This window comes from Haliotis rufescens, unplaced genomic scaffold (assembly GCF_023055435.1).
Source record: "Haliotis rufescens isolate VD_foot unplaced genomic scaffold, xgHalRufe1.0.p SCAF_4, whole genome shotgun sequence".
NCBI lineage: Eukaryota > Metazoa > Mollusca > Gastropoda > Lepetellida > Haliotidae > Haliotis > Haliotis rufescens.
In genome coordinates, this window is record NW_025964112.1 from 43,783,472 (window position 1) to 43,798,983 (window position 15,512).

Consider the following 15,512-nt stretch of genomic DNA (forward strand, 5'->3'; position numbering starts at 1 on the left):
GATTGTCTGGTCCAGACTTGATTATTTCCAGACCAGGAATATTGCTGAGTGTGGCGTTAAAAACAAACAAACAAACAAACAAACAACAAGATAGGTGCAAGACAAAATACGTATTCACACATACTCCACAACATCGTCAGCCATCCATGACCCCATGTACCGACCCTTGTCTTTATTTATGTGAAGGTGGTCCAGTGATTGATACCATTAGCATCGATCTACACAACTGGCATGATTGGGATACGATGACACGCATCAACCATGTCAGCAAGCCTGACCACCCAATCCCATTAGTCACCTCTTATGGGTTGCTGAAGACTAATTCTAACCCGGATCTTCAAGGTTTGTTGTTGGGGCTCATTAGAATATGCTTTGGGTGATTTTAGTGTGTCACCCGACTGTCATCATACAAGTGTGGATGGGTCACGGGGTGGATTGTCAGCCATTGTTTTTACTGTTCTGGGCTTGATTCCTCATTTGAACTGTAGTTTTGCTGAAAGCAGTAAACTTTGTTTGTTTGTTGTTTTGTGACACCCTCAGCAATATTCCAGCTATATGACAGCGGTTTCTTAGTTTCCTTTTTTATGGGTGTCATTGTCTCGTTTGTCGAGGAAGGGAAGGGAGCTTACATAGAACTTGACTTGACTTGTCTGAAGGATAGATACTCCATTCGTTTCCTTCTTTTATGGAAAAAACAAATTGATTTCTGCCCAGATATATAAATTCATCTTATTCTTTTTATTTCAAAGTGCAGGCATTTATCTAGACCTGCTGAAAGGCCAATATTCGGCCCCAAGTCTGCAGGAAATGTCAGTAAAAATTCCCATATTGAAATGTCAAATTTCCCATTTCTAATTACGTTAAACAAAAAAAATAATAAAATAAATTACATTGTGTGACCTCACCTAGATGCTATTGGATAGAAACAATGAGCTTAAACATTCATTTTGAGCTTGGTTGGATGGTTGGCTTGTTGTTTAACGCCGCACTCAGCAATGTTCCAGCTATATGAAGGCAGTCTGTAAATAATCGCGTCTGGACCAGACAATCCAGTGATTGATATCATGAACGTTGATCCACGCAATTGGGGTCGATGACATGCTTCAACCAAGTCAACGAGCCTGACCACCCGATCCTGTTAGTCGCCTCTTATGACAAGCATAGTCGCCTTTTATGGCAAGCATGGGTTGCTGAAGACCTGTACTACCCCGGATCTTCACGGGTCGAATGAATGCAGAGTTGTTTAATTTAAAAATTCCCCATTCAATTCAATGTACCTTTTCCATGTGTAGAATACAATAGTAGCATAGAAATGAATGGCATTTCCTGATTTGGCTTATAATTCCAATTTAGAATATGAGAATGTGGAACAGGTTCTTTTAATAACATGCATGTACCGGTGAATGGGTAGACGATCATGGACGATGTAATCCAAAACATGTACAGCTTGGCATCGGAAATGCACACAGCTGTGCTTATGTGTCCTAATGCAAAACATGTAGACAAAATAATGTTACAGCATCAGCAAGGATTGACATTTCGGACAGTGTCGAAGGTCATTCTGTCCCAACCTGTCCATATCTGTCCAAAGTCAATATTGACACCTTTAGGTTTGTGGACTCGACCCCTGCAGACAGAGATTTCACCTATATATTACTGACATAGAAGTCATACTTTCATCCTGTTCTGTGGACTGCTGTTTTGGGGATGTGGATTAGGATCTGATGCTTGTTGACCTGTTTGAACACCAGATTGCTCTATGGGGGATGCTGGTAAGTGTTTGGAGTGGATATTTGGATTAGTTCACACGGGGAACTTGTTTTTGTCAGGTAGGATGTACATTATCATGGTTGTTTATTGTTGAGATTTTATGTGGGTACGTTATGGTGGCAGTTGGGTGGTTTTGTTTGCATTTTCGGTGAACTCTCACCTTTGTCTTTATGCGCTGCAAGACATTGTGACATTTTACGTACACAGAAACTTATGGTGTTAGATATTGAGTTTAAACGTGAATGGTGCTTTTGATAATTTAATGTTTTGTGTTTGTACGTTCACTGACCTCTGAACCTGGTTCACTAGCTTTGCAAGATGTTGTGACAGAATCATATTCACAGAAGCTTATCTTGTTCAAAATTGATTTTAAATGCAAATGCTGCTTTTAATGCTGTTTGTTTAATGTGTGTACAAGTCCTGACCTCTTTCCCAAGTTTACAAGCTTTGCTAGAAATTGTGATGAAATTATATACACGGGAGCTTATGTGGTTCAAAATGGATGTTTTTAAAACATAAATACGCTTTTAACATTTTCTTTATACTAAGTAAAACGTGGCAAAATGAAATATAACATTTGACATTTAAATGCTGGGTTATGAGGTTAGAGAATTTGTAAAACCAAGAACGATTGTGCCATTAAGAGACTGAATATTTGAGGTTGTATGGAGACAATATTTGTTCAGCTACAGCTGGAAAAGGGACGGTGGAGTAGCCTAGTGGTTAAAGTGTTCGTCACGCCCAAGACCCGGGTTCCATTCCCCACATGGGTACAATGTGTGAAGCCCATTTCTGGTGTCCTCGGCCGTGATATTGCTGGAATATTGCTAAAAGCAGCGTTAAACCAAACTCATTCACTAACTACAGTTGGAAAACCAGGAAAAAAAATGCATCAAAACTATGATCCTAAATAATCTTTTTCAAAAACACCTTCCAGAATGTATTTTTTGTTCAGTTTCCCTTTTTCCCAGCAGTCTGAAGCATAATTATTTTTTTCAAGCATTTTCGGGGACCTTTGTTACTTTTTTCACAAGTTCAGGGTGGGTTGAGGGATGAATCATCTCCATCTCAGTGTCCTGAAAGACGGCTTTAACACTTCTATACAAGTATACTCCGGTCTAATCTGTTTATGGCTGCAGAAATCTCCCATTTCAGTGTCAATCCGGCATTGTCAGTATTTCATTTGTGCCAGTTATTTGTATTCTGTCAACTCAGTGAAGCAAGTGTAACAGAATTTCCCCTGCATCTGAACAAGTCTACCTGTCAAATTTTCAATTTGTCAACAGATGGCCCCTTCTGACCTTTGCATGTTGAGTTTTGTCAAGATAATAGCATTAGTAGTGTGTTTACTGGAGGCTTTGACGCCATCCAGATGATTAATAACTACTGTAGCACTATTCCTGGTTTGGAACCTTAAGGCTGTGTGGGTTAATGGATTTTAGAGATGTGTTATTTGATGTGGAAATATTCAGCTTCACAGCAAGAGATGGTGACTTCATTGGGTAAAAAACAAATTTTGGGATATTAAACGTTTTGTCAATTGGTTCGTGTTTTGCGAAGTAACGTGAGCTCTTGTGTCTCAGTACCAGGTGTAGGAATGTTGGCACTTGTGTCTCAGTACCTGGTGTAGGGATGTTGGCTCTTGTGTCTCAGTACCTGGTGTAGGGATGTTGGCTCTTGTGTCTCAGTACCAGGTGTAGGGATGTTGGCTTTTGTGTCTCAGTACCTGGTGTAGGGATGTTGGCTCTTGTGTCTCAGTACCTGGTGTAGGGATGTTGGCTCTTGTGTCTCAGTACCAGGTGTAGGCATGTTGGCTTCTGTGTCTCAGTACCAGGTGTAGGGATGTTGGCTTTTGTGTCTCAGTGCCTGGTGTAGGGATGTTGGCTTTTGTGTCTCAGTACCTGGTGTAGGCATGTTGGCTCTTGTGTCTCAGTACCTGGTGTGGGCATGTTGGCTTTTGTGTCTCAGTACCTGGTGTAGGGATGTTGGCTTTTGTGTCTCAGTACCTGGTGTAGGGATGTTGGCTTCTGTGTCTCAGTACCAGGTGTAGGGATGTTGGCTTTTGTGTCTCAGTACCTGGTGTAGGGATGTTGGCTCTTGTGTCTCAGTACCCGGTGTAGGGATGTTGGCTCTTGTCTCTCAGTACCAGGTGTAGGGATGTTGGCTTTTGTGTCTCAGTACCAGGTGTAGGGATGTTGGCTTTTGTGTCTCAGTACCTGGTGTAGGGATGTTGGCTCTTGTGTCTCAGTACCTGGTGAAGGGATGTTGGCTCTTGTGTCTCAGTACCCGGTGTAGGGATGTTGGCTCTTGTCTCTCAGTACCTGGTGTAGGAATGTTGGCTCTTGTGTCTCAGTACCCTGTGTAGGCATGTTGGCTCTTGTGTCTCAGTACCAGGTGTAGGCATGTTGGCTTCTGTATCTCAGTACCTGGTGTAGGGATGTTGGCTCTTGTGTCTCAGTACCAGGTGTAGGCATGTTGGCTTCTGTGTCTCAGTACCTGGTGTGGGCATGTTGGCTCTTGTGTCTCAGTACCAGGTGTAGGCATGTTGATTAAACAAGCTCTTCTTCGAGACCTGCCATGTGTAGACAGCATTTGCAGACATCAAAGATTTAAACAGAATTAACATTTGCTTCAGTTCGTGTTGCACTAAGTTAACCAACCCACAAAAAGTCCAAATGAAATATATATAGATACATAAAACATGGTATTTCCATCTCAACACAGCAAATATATTCTAAACATTCAGCATTTTGAAGTCTTTTATTTTCTTGAAGATATGTGTTTGACATTTAGGTATTATGGCTGATGATGTGTGTGATGGTCATTAAACAGCGAGACATTTAAAGGTTACTTGAATATTTGTTCTCTTGTAACTAAGGAGATGTTACATGTATGCATCATCTGTGTTTTATGAGCCTAAGATACTGCCCACGTAGGTAATAAATTTATTCAACACGAAAGAAAAATTGTTTAGATTTTACAAATTTCATAAACCTTTTCAAGTAATATTTGCATGTTGATTCCCAAATTGAAACAACATGTTAACTCAGAAATCTGGCTGTAAAAGAATTTTGCGTGAAACCAACAAACAACCAACCACTGGTATACAATCAACAATAAGTGCTCTTCACTCAAAAGTTGGTCTTGATGTAATGTCAGATGAAATGTGAGATAAGACAGTGAGTCCAGCACTTTCAACACAATTACAGACCAGTCCAGTGTCACTAGAACATCACAGAATATTCCACATGTTTCTATAAAGCTTGACATCCATCCAAGCTATTTTAGAAGTTTACAGATAATTCTAGCATCTAAATATAATTACTTTCTCACCTGTGCTAACTTTAAAAAGTACTACATTCCTGACAACTAATCAGTGTCCAAATACAACGCAATGAACTTCAACTGAATATCAACAGAAACTATGTAATACAGTTACAATCACTGTTTTACGATAAATTACACAGCTATATAAGGCTAAAATAAATAATAGTCTTGGTTCTCAGGCACCACCCGCATCATCATAAAGTCTGCCGCATGTTTAGTTTTTATTTTCATTTTAAAAAAAATATAAAAAATACTTTTAACACAATACACACACAAAATTGAAAATGGAAACAAAAACAAAATGTGCAATGAACTTTATGATGATGTGGGCAGTGCCTGAGAACCAAGACTATTATTTTTTTCAGCCTAACACATGTTACACAAAGATCCAATGTGTTGGGTTTCCACCACGTGACTTTTACATATATTTTTTCCTTGACTTTTGAATATTTATTTTTATTTATCCCTACCATTAGTGTTCAATTCAAAGTTCCAAATGGAGAATGATCAAATAGCTGTAGCTTTCAGCTCCAAGCCTTGTAATTTATCTTTCACACAGTCAGTACAAAGTTATTTGGACACTTTAGCATGCTAAACTATACATAGTTCGCTGTTGATATCGGAACATCTTTTTTGAGTATGTTGAGATAATGCTGATGATGAGCAAGAGACATATGCCACAAAACTTACAGGAATGTTTGTTGATGATAACATGAACAAACACACGCATGATGTGTGACCCTTTAACATTACTTATAATTCAGCAGCTTTATTAGGAACTGACCATTCATATTCTTGGGTTGGGGGTAGTTTTCCTGCAGGTTCACTGTCCATGTGGACAATGAAGTAGTGAATGTGGACGATGAAACAGTGTGTGTGTGTGTGGACGATGAAACAGTGTGTGTGTGGCTGAATGAAGTAGTGTGTGTGGACAATGAAGTAGTGTGTGTGGACAATGGAGTAGTGTGTGTGTGGACGATGAAGGAGTGTGTGTGGATTAGGAAAGCAGTGTGTGTGGACGATGAAGCAGTTTATGTGGATTAGGAAGCAGTGTGTGTGGACGATGAAGCAGTGTGTGGACAATGAAGCAGTGTGTGTGGACAATGAAGCAGTGTGTGGATTAGGAAGCAGTGTGTGTGGATGATGAAGCAGTGTGTGTGGACAATGAAGCAGTGTGTGTGGACAATGAAGCTGTGTGTGGACGATGAAGCAGTGTGAGGACGATGAAGCAGTGTGTGGACAATGAAGCAGTGTGTGTGGACAATGAAGCAGTGTGTGGACGATGAAGCAGTGTGTGTGGACAATGAAGCAGTGTGTGTGGACGATGGAGTAGTGTGTGTGTGGACAATGAAGCAGTGTGTGTGTGGACGATGAAGTTGTATCTATGAACATAGTAATAGTGGCTGTTGACAGTGTAGATGATGCTGTTGGCAGTGTAGATGTCGCTGTTGACAGTAGGTGTCGCTGTTGACTAGATCAGTCAATGTTGACAGTGTTGTAGTGGCTGTTGACTGTCCATTTTGCTATTGACTGTGTAGTAGTGGCTGTTGACTATATGTTGCTGTTGATGTGATATTGCTGTTGATATCATAGCTGTTGATGTAGATAATGCTGTTGACAGTGCAGCTGTTGATGTAGATGTTGCTGTTGACAGTGTAGCTGTTGATGTAGATGTCACTGTTGACAGTGACTGCTGATGTAGATGTTGCTGTTGACAGTAGGTGTTGATGTAGATGTTGACAGTGCAGTTGTTGATGTAGATGTTGCTGTTGACAGTGACTGCTGATGATGTAGATGTCACTGTTGACAGTGACTGTTGATGATGTAGATGTGTATATTTACAGTGTAGAGGTGGCTGTTGATGATGTAGACTGTTGACCGTGCTTGGTGATGAGAGCTGCAGTGCGGGAAGGAAGCTTGCTGGGATAGACTGGACGCGTTAGAACCATGTCTAATTACATGGCTGTTTCTGTTTTGTAATGGCTTAAAGCTGAATCGGATGTTTTCGTGCTGGTTTGACGGAAACTGGAACTCATGCAGTGGTCAGCTAAGGGAGGTGGAGTGCCTCGTTGAGGAGTCAAGTCATGGGATAGTGTAGGATCAGGGTCTTTTCCTGTCGCCTCCTGGTTACAGTGTTCATTACCCTTGTGTCTGGCTGTTGCTTTAATGGATGGTCACATGGAAATTTATTCTTGCTTTGCTATTTCTGTAGTCACTCTTTGGCATAAATGTTAAAGGCTTTGTGTATTTTTTTAGAACTAAGAATTGATGGTATGGTTGCTATATTTGTGAAAACAACATGAGTGAGTCAGTTTTTACTCAATATTTTAGCATTTTCTAATGTATTCCTGATGAATTATCTTAAAGTGGGATAAAACTCCAAAGTGACACAGCTTGAAAATGTTTCTCAATTCTGTGAAAACTATAAACATGGATTTAGTGAACAAAACTCAAAAGATTACAATTGGGGTGTAATCTGAAATTTCAATCCACAGCTAGAGAACCCTGACAAGGGGAAGGGAAGCATCTCACTGCAAACTGCACTACCTTACACAATGACAAGAAGAAATTGCTGTATTGTAAAAAGAAAGGCTTGATCGCTTAAATATTGATTACAATTGTTATTGTCACATTCTGTAACAGATCCTCATGATATTGTTTATATCCTCTTTTCAGAAATGACATGATTGAATACAAGGAAAGAGCACTGTGCATCTTAAAGGTAGGTTATGTTGTTTGGCTTCATTTTCGATGTGTGGCAAATGTATGTGCCACATTTTGCTGTACAGAGTAGTCTCTCTTAGCTGTGCAAGGATCTGCTGATAATTGGAACAGATTAAAAAATCACTAAAATTGTGACACTTAGTCAGCGTAACAATTGTGTTTTTTTACAAAGTGTGAAACGTCTACGACACTGTGTCTAGGCTGCCTACCTTCATTGTAGTGACACAGCGTGTTCAGGACTGCATTCTGTCCAACTCACTCATATATGTCATATATGACATACGATACCAGCTAAATAGTTCACACATGATATATGCTTCACACATGATATATGCTTCACACATGATATATGCTTCACACATGAATATGCTTCATACATGAAATATGTTTCACACATGAAATATGCTTCATACATGATATGTTTCACACATGATATATATTTCATACATGAAATATGTTTCACACATGATATATGCTTCACGATTGAATATGCTTCATACATGATATATGTTTCACACATGAATATGCTTCACACATGAAATATGTTTCACACATGATATATGCTTCACACATGAATATGCTTCACACATGAAATATGCTTCATACATGATATGTTTCACACATGATATATGTTTCACACATGAATATGCTTCACACATGAATATGCTTCATACATGAAATATGTTTCACACATGATATATGCTTCACACATGAATATGCTTCATACATGATATATGCTTCACACATGAAATATGCTTCATACATGATATATGATTCACACATGAAATATGCTTCATACATGATATATGCTTCACACATGATATCTGTGTTCATACATACCTGCTTAATACTTGATACGTGCTTCATACCATATATCAGTGTATGGTCTCTGTTCATACATGATACATACGTCATTCTTGCTTCATGCATAATCTGGGTATGCAGCGGTAGAAACAGTTTTGATCCACTGGTCCTTATAATGATAACATACAGCAAAACTGTTAAAAATAGCAAATTTCTACTTGTCTTTTAGTCTGTCATACAGACCCTGAACAAATATATCCAATAAAGCCCATGCAAGTCTATATTAGTGGGCAAGTCTAGATTACTGCAGTATCAGGAAATGGGTCTCAGGGCTCCTTTTTATTATATTTTTATTAAGATAATTTGACAACTGGTTTTTTTTCAGAGACTATATGTTCGTCTACTAGTTCTTATGATACCTTAACTATTGGGCAGTTTGGCCAGGACGATAGGACTAGTGCCAATTTCTAATGCTGGGTATATGATGGCACATGTGCTACACAAAAATTTACTTCAGTATCAAGAAATGAGTCTCAGGGCTCCTTTTTATTATATTTTTATTAAGATAATTTGACAACTGGTTTTTTTTCAGAGACTATATGTTCGTCTACTAGTTCTTATGATACCTTAACTATTGGGCAGTTTGGCCAGGACGATAGGACTAGTGCCAATTTCTAACGCTGGGTATATGATGGCACATGATACACAACCATTTTATGAACCTCAGTACATGCCAGCATACTCCACTGGTAATAAATATGATCAGACTGAATGATTCCACAAGAATGTGGTCTCTCTATGTAATAACTACTCAGGTATTTCTGGCACTGACAAATCTATCTTTCATTGAGACAATTAAGGAAGGGTATTTCCATCACTTGTGAGTGGTCTAGTTAATCTGTCACTCTGTGTAAAGGGCGTAGACAGGTACAGGTTTGGATGGCAAGCATCACACCAACTAGGCATGGTATAAAAGCTGTAAAACACTTGATAAATCTGTGTAAAATTCTGGTGATGAAAACCTTTCATCAATCACGTTCAGTGTCAGTGCCATGTGTTGACATAGGCCCTACTTACCGGTGAGAAAAGGCGAACAGATTTGATGAATATTTACAAGAGGGGAAAGGTATTGTGCCCACCGTCAATACCTGTGGAGGACAATACGTATTACTGTCGTTCATCCTGTTGATGCTACTCTGTTTGACCAGTGCTGGTTTTCCACTCATGGTCTCGTGGTTTTGCAGCTCTCTTGGGGGACATGCTGAGGGTGTTGGTGAAACACCATTACATAGGTGTATAAGTGGAGCTGTGGGACCATCTCAATATCTGTGTTTAACTGGGGACCATCTCAGTATATCTGTTTGACACTGGGGATTATCTCAGTAGGTCTGTGTAACTGTGGGGACCATCTCAATATATCTATGTTCTGGGGACCATTTCAATATTTCTGTGTGTAACTGGGGATTATCTCAGTAGGTCTGTCGAGCTGTGGGGACCATCTCAATAATTTTGTTTAACTTGGGACCATCTCCAAATATTTGTGTACTGGGGATTATTTCAGTTGGTCTGTGTAATTGGGGGACCATCTCAGTATATTTGTATGTAACCGGGATTATGTCCGTGAAGCTGTGGGGACCATCTCAATAATTCTGTTTAACTGGGGACCATCTCCAAATATTTTTGTACTGGAGATTATCTCAGTAGGTCTGTGTAACTGTGGGGACCATCTCAGTATCTGTATGTACCTGGGGACCATCTCAATATTTGTGTGTAACTGGGGACATGTCAGTATGTCTGTGTGTAACTGGGGACTATCTCAATACACGTGTAACTGGAGGACCATCTTGATATGTCTGTAAACTGTGGGGTTGTGTGTGACTTTGGGGACCATCTCAACACATGTGTTTATTGGTATCCCTTCAGGTAAGTGACCGCCTCCAGGGTCTAGTGGTAGAGCGTCCGCCCCGAGAGCAGAAGTTCCGGGGTTCGATCCCTGGCCGTGTCATACCAAAAGACGTTAAAAGATGGTACTTGTTGTTACCCTGTCTGGTGCTCACAATTAAGGGGCTAAAACAAGGACTGGTTGGCTCGGAGTCAGTATACTATGTCTGAGTGGGGTCTTCATGTTAAACTGCGGCATGATATCTCAGTGGGCTAGCACTATAAATCGGCATCAGTCTGGACTAGTACAAGCAGCCACACACACATGCATGTATGTCGCTATATAAGTGCAATAATCTTGGACACAACGTTAAACCCCATCTCACCTCACCTCACCTCACCTTCAGGTAGGTGTATATTGGTGTTTATAGACCACTTGTTCTGTTTCCCTGTTACAAACTGGGGATGTTGGCAGTTACACTTATCCTTCTCACTTAAGAAATTACCTTAATATTTTTTGCGTTAATGAGGTATAGAAGTTAAAAAACGGTGTGCATAATGTGTAAGGCAAAGTTTTCACACCGGTGTGAAATCAGAAATCAGTGACCGCATTTAGCACAATAATCCCATGCAAGCTCCGCCCATTCTATTTTCAACCAGTCAGGAAACAGTAGTTTGTTATTAAACATGCTCTAATTGTTTTTTTGTTTATGGAAATAAAACCAAAGATAATTGGTTGTTTAGCCAATCAAATACCACAGAATTGCTTGCAATGGATAATACACTTACACTTTTCTCATCTTGCTTAAATTGTATTGAGAAAAAGTCAAGAGATTATGTAATCCATCCCGCCATGGATATGAACTCTAAACCTTTGCACCAGAGATATGAACTCTGAACTTTGTCATTCGACTCGACTGCTGTGTCACTTGGATTTTTTTCTTGAATGATATATGTCCATGTAAGTGTCAGTGGTGATATGTGAACATTGCTTTGAATGAAAAACTAGTGTATAAATGTTTATTCACCTACAGTGTGGTATAAGTTAGTTATGCCCATCCTACCCTGTGTGTAGCGTCCAGTACACCAACAGTTTCTCTAAAACCTATCATCCCAATATATGTGGGTGTTTGAGTAACCTTGGGGACCATCTCAGTATATGTATAGACTGGTGTAACTGTAGGGGCCATCTCAATATAGGTGTGTGTTATAAGTGTGATAGTATATTGTTGAACTGAAGGGACATCTCAAAACCATTTTGAAGATTACCGTACTGTATTATATATCCAATAATTTTACCAATTGGGACAAAGATTCCTAAACAGCAATTTACTGCCAAAGGTGGAAAAATCACCCAGTGTCAAATTGTAAATCTAAAATCTAAAGCAGCCAGTACTTTAAGTTATTGTCAATGCAAAGAACAAATTTTTGTAACAAACTGATTGGAGTTTGTTGAACTCAGAGCAAATTGACTGAAGCACCCTTTCTCACATTCCCTGAACCATATTATTTTGCCTTCCGGCCAGCCCTTACTGTATGTTACATCTCTAAATGAAGCAAGTCTAGATTTTCAACAGGTACTGGGGCTCCTTTTCAATTTAAATGGAGATATTTATTTCTATCAAAATGATATATCTTCCGAGACTTGGTGTTAGTTCAGCTGTGTCATTGATCACTGCAATAATCTAGCTATTTCCCCAATGGTTTCAGTTGTGGGGAAGGGCATGACATTGATTGTGTCATTGAGTAGGGCTGGGACGGGTAACCATGGTAACTCAGGAACTCAGGTCGATTGGGTACTGAGTAGGCCCCGGGTACCCACAGAACTACCCGGACCCATGGTTAGTAATGTGATATATTGTTTATGGTCAAGAATTATCTAGAACCCTCATGGTTACACAACAAGTCACTAATGTTCACATTTCTTTCTGACTTATAATGCACGCATTCCTTCTGACTTTATGTTTGAATAAAGATAAAACTTTAGTGTATGCATGACCAGATTGTTTTATAAGTGTATCTAATTACATATTGCCAGGGCTATGGTCAAACTTTTCCTAATCAGACATTTTGTACCTGTCTCTTGAGACCTACGGTGGGTACCTGGGTAGGGTTGGGTAATAGGGCTGTGGGTACCCACATAGTAAACTTGGTCCAAGCCCTATCATTGAGAGAGATGTGAATCTAATAGCACTTAAGAGTGAATGAGTGAGTATGGTTTTACACCGCTTTTAGCAATATTCCAGCAATATCACGGCGGGGGACACCAGAAATGGGCTTCACACATTGTACCCATCTCGGGAATCGAATCCGGGTCTTCTGCATGACGAGCGAACGCTTTAACCACTAGGCTACCCGACCGCCCAAATAGCACTTAAGAAATGTTTTCAGTGCTTAAACTTAAGCTGCGCTATGACATTATTATGGATACAATTAACACCCAGTTTCAGAGCGCCATGCCATCTACATCCAAAATGGTTATACAATTGAGAGGATATCTGTGTTCTGTTGAGATTTTCTTTTGCTGAGATAAAAAAAATCCGAATCAAGGCAGTAAAAAAATGAAGCTGACATCTGATTGGCCGAAGAACCCACGTATCCTTTATTTAGATCAGCAGGTCAAAGTTCACTCAGGGTTCACCTCACGTGACCTTCTATGAAGATGACCTCAGATCTTCACACACAGATATTGTATTCGAATAACAGAACTTTTGTTTGTTGTTTAATGCCGCCCTCAGCAATATTCCAGTTATTGGCAGGGGTCTGTAAATAATCTAGTCTTGACCAGACAATCCAGTCTTTGACAACATGAGCATCAATCTACACAACTGGGAAATAATTACATGCATCAACCAAGTCAGCGAGCCGATCCCGTCAGTCGTCTCTTATGACAAGCATAGTCACTTTTTACGGCAAGCATGGGTTGTTGAAGACCTATTCTACCCCGGATCTTCATGGTTTGTAAAAGATCTGATTTTCATAAGATTGAAATTTCAGAAGCATGTTGGCGGACGCACCCCTTGTTACTAATCACTGCAGCAATAATCTGTTTCTCCAGTAGTTTCAGTTGTGTGGTCAGGCATGATATTTGATTGTGTGATTGAGATAAATGTGAATCTAAAGCACTTAAGAAAATGACAATATCTTTTATCAAGACACAGTAGGTGTCAGAGATTTCTGGTACTGATGTTTTAATCCTTACTGGGATGATGTCCTCCTTTGTAATAGAAGACAAAACCATTCCTTTTCTCCTTCATCAATCAAGGAAGGCATCTATTGAGAATAGCAGAGGCAGTTGATTGAGTCCATTGACTGTAAGGGGCACAGGTGGCCTTGTCGTCTAAGGCACATCTAAATGGATGGGAAGAGTTGCTTCTCTTAGACAAGCAACTCACTCACTCACTCACTCACTCACTCACTCACTCACTCACTCACTCACTCACTCACTCACTCACTCACTCACTCACTCACTCACTCTCACCCACCCACCCACTTGCCAAAACTTTCAAATATTATTTGATTGTAGATAACAATAATTATTTCCTTAATAGACCACTAGAATAGAGTTCTGAATATCATTAAAAAAACAATTGCTCAGAATATCAATCCATGGTTGTCCGGTCCAGAGTTCTATTTTTTTTCAAGGCAATGGACATTTTGCAGGAATAGTGCTGAGTGTGGTGCTTAGGTGATAAACATACTGTTTTAAACGTAGAGCTTGTTAACCTGTAGCTTAACCATGTTACGTTGAATATGAAGACATTAAATCAGCTATTTCACCCAGAGGTTCTTAATGTGATTTGAAACCTCTCATTTACCTATCAGAATTGAGTAACTTCCATTTTAGGCTTTTCAGCTATTTACAGTTCATCACACAAGAACCCTTTCATTGTTGGCTACAGATGTTCCTGTGGGATATAGTATTGTGATTAACTACAAGTTTTAAACGTAGAGCTTGTTAACCTGTAGTTTAACCATGTTACGTTGAATATGAAGACATTAAATCAGCTATTTCACTCAGAGGTTCTTAATGTGATTTGAAACCTCTCATTGACCTATCAGAATTGAGTAACTTCCATTTTAGGCTTTTCAGCTATTTACCGTTCATCACACAAGAACCCTTTCATTGTTGGCTACAGATCTTCCTGTGGGATATAGTATTGTGATTAACTACAAGTTTAACTTCTTCCTAACACTGCCAATGTAGGACATTAGCTTGACTGAGTTCTTCATCCCACTTACACTGTGACATCATTTACAGATTTTTTCATTCGGAACACCTGTATTGAACTTAAATATTTAAAACTTGAAGAAACTCACCCCACCATCTACCTGGCCACCTCACCTGAGCTAACGAGTTAAAAAAACATAAATGGCAGATGTTTCAGAGCAGGTGAACAACCACACCTGAATAAGGAGAGGTTTTAACACTTACCTTTGAGTGTGAACAAGCACTTGGTGACCTGCTCTTATGTTAGCAAAACAAGCCATTAACACATATGGAACATTCCTGCATAGTAAAATGGGACATTTTTGAAAGAATTTCTCTAATTTATGCTCCTAGAGTTACGCAGGAAACATGCGATTGCTGTAAGACCTTTTGCTTCTATAAACTGCCAGGCAAAAGAAAATAATGGTATACACCCATGTTTGATGGTGGCTAAAAATTCAACAAACAAAAAACAGTGGTTCGTTGGTGATGTATTTGATGTGAGCACCATTGTTGTGTTTTGGACCTTAAGTTTGCAGTGTCGACATCTGTTTTTAGCCTTGTAACATTCTGATAATGGTAGTCATTTTTTGGTCAAATCCAATTTTCAAGTCTATGTTCCTTTTCCCATTAGTTTATTATGGGAAAATTGTGAAACAGTTTTTCTGGGTCATTGCAGACTGTTTTTAGGTTCTGTGAAGTGTTATGATGGAGACTGGCAGATACAGGAGGGTGTTATTTGTTGTTGATGAGATTTTCCACACTACTTGTCATAAAGCTCAGGTCTTCCTTTGGT

General features: G+C 39.5%; 1 protein-coding gene across 1 annotated transcript in view; it reads left to right on the forward strand.

Moving 5' to 3' along the window:
• The window catches only part of LOC124135912 (protein TANC2-like), a 366,285-nt gene that overhangs the window by 20,683 nt on the left and 330,090 nt on the right, over positions 1–15,512 (forward strand). Inside the window, exon 2 of the mRNA XM_048381828.1 lies at positions 7,774–7,819. The gene's annotated coding sequence lies outside the window, so the exon portion shown is untranslated. The remainder of the gene's footprint in view (positions 1–7,773; positions 7,820–15,512) is intronic.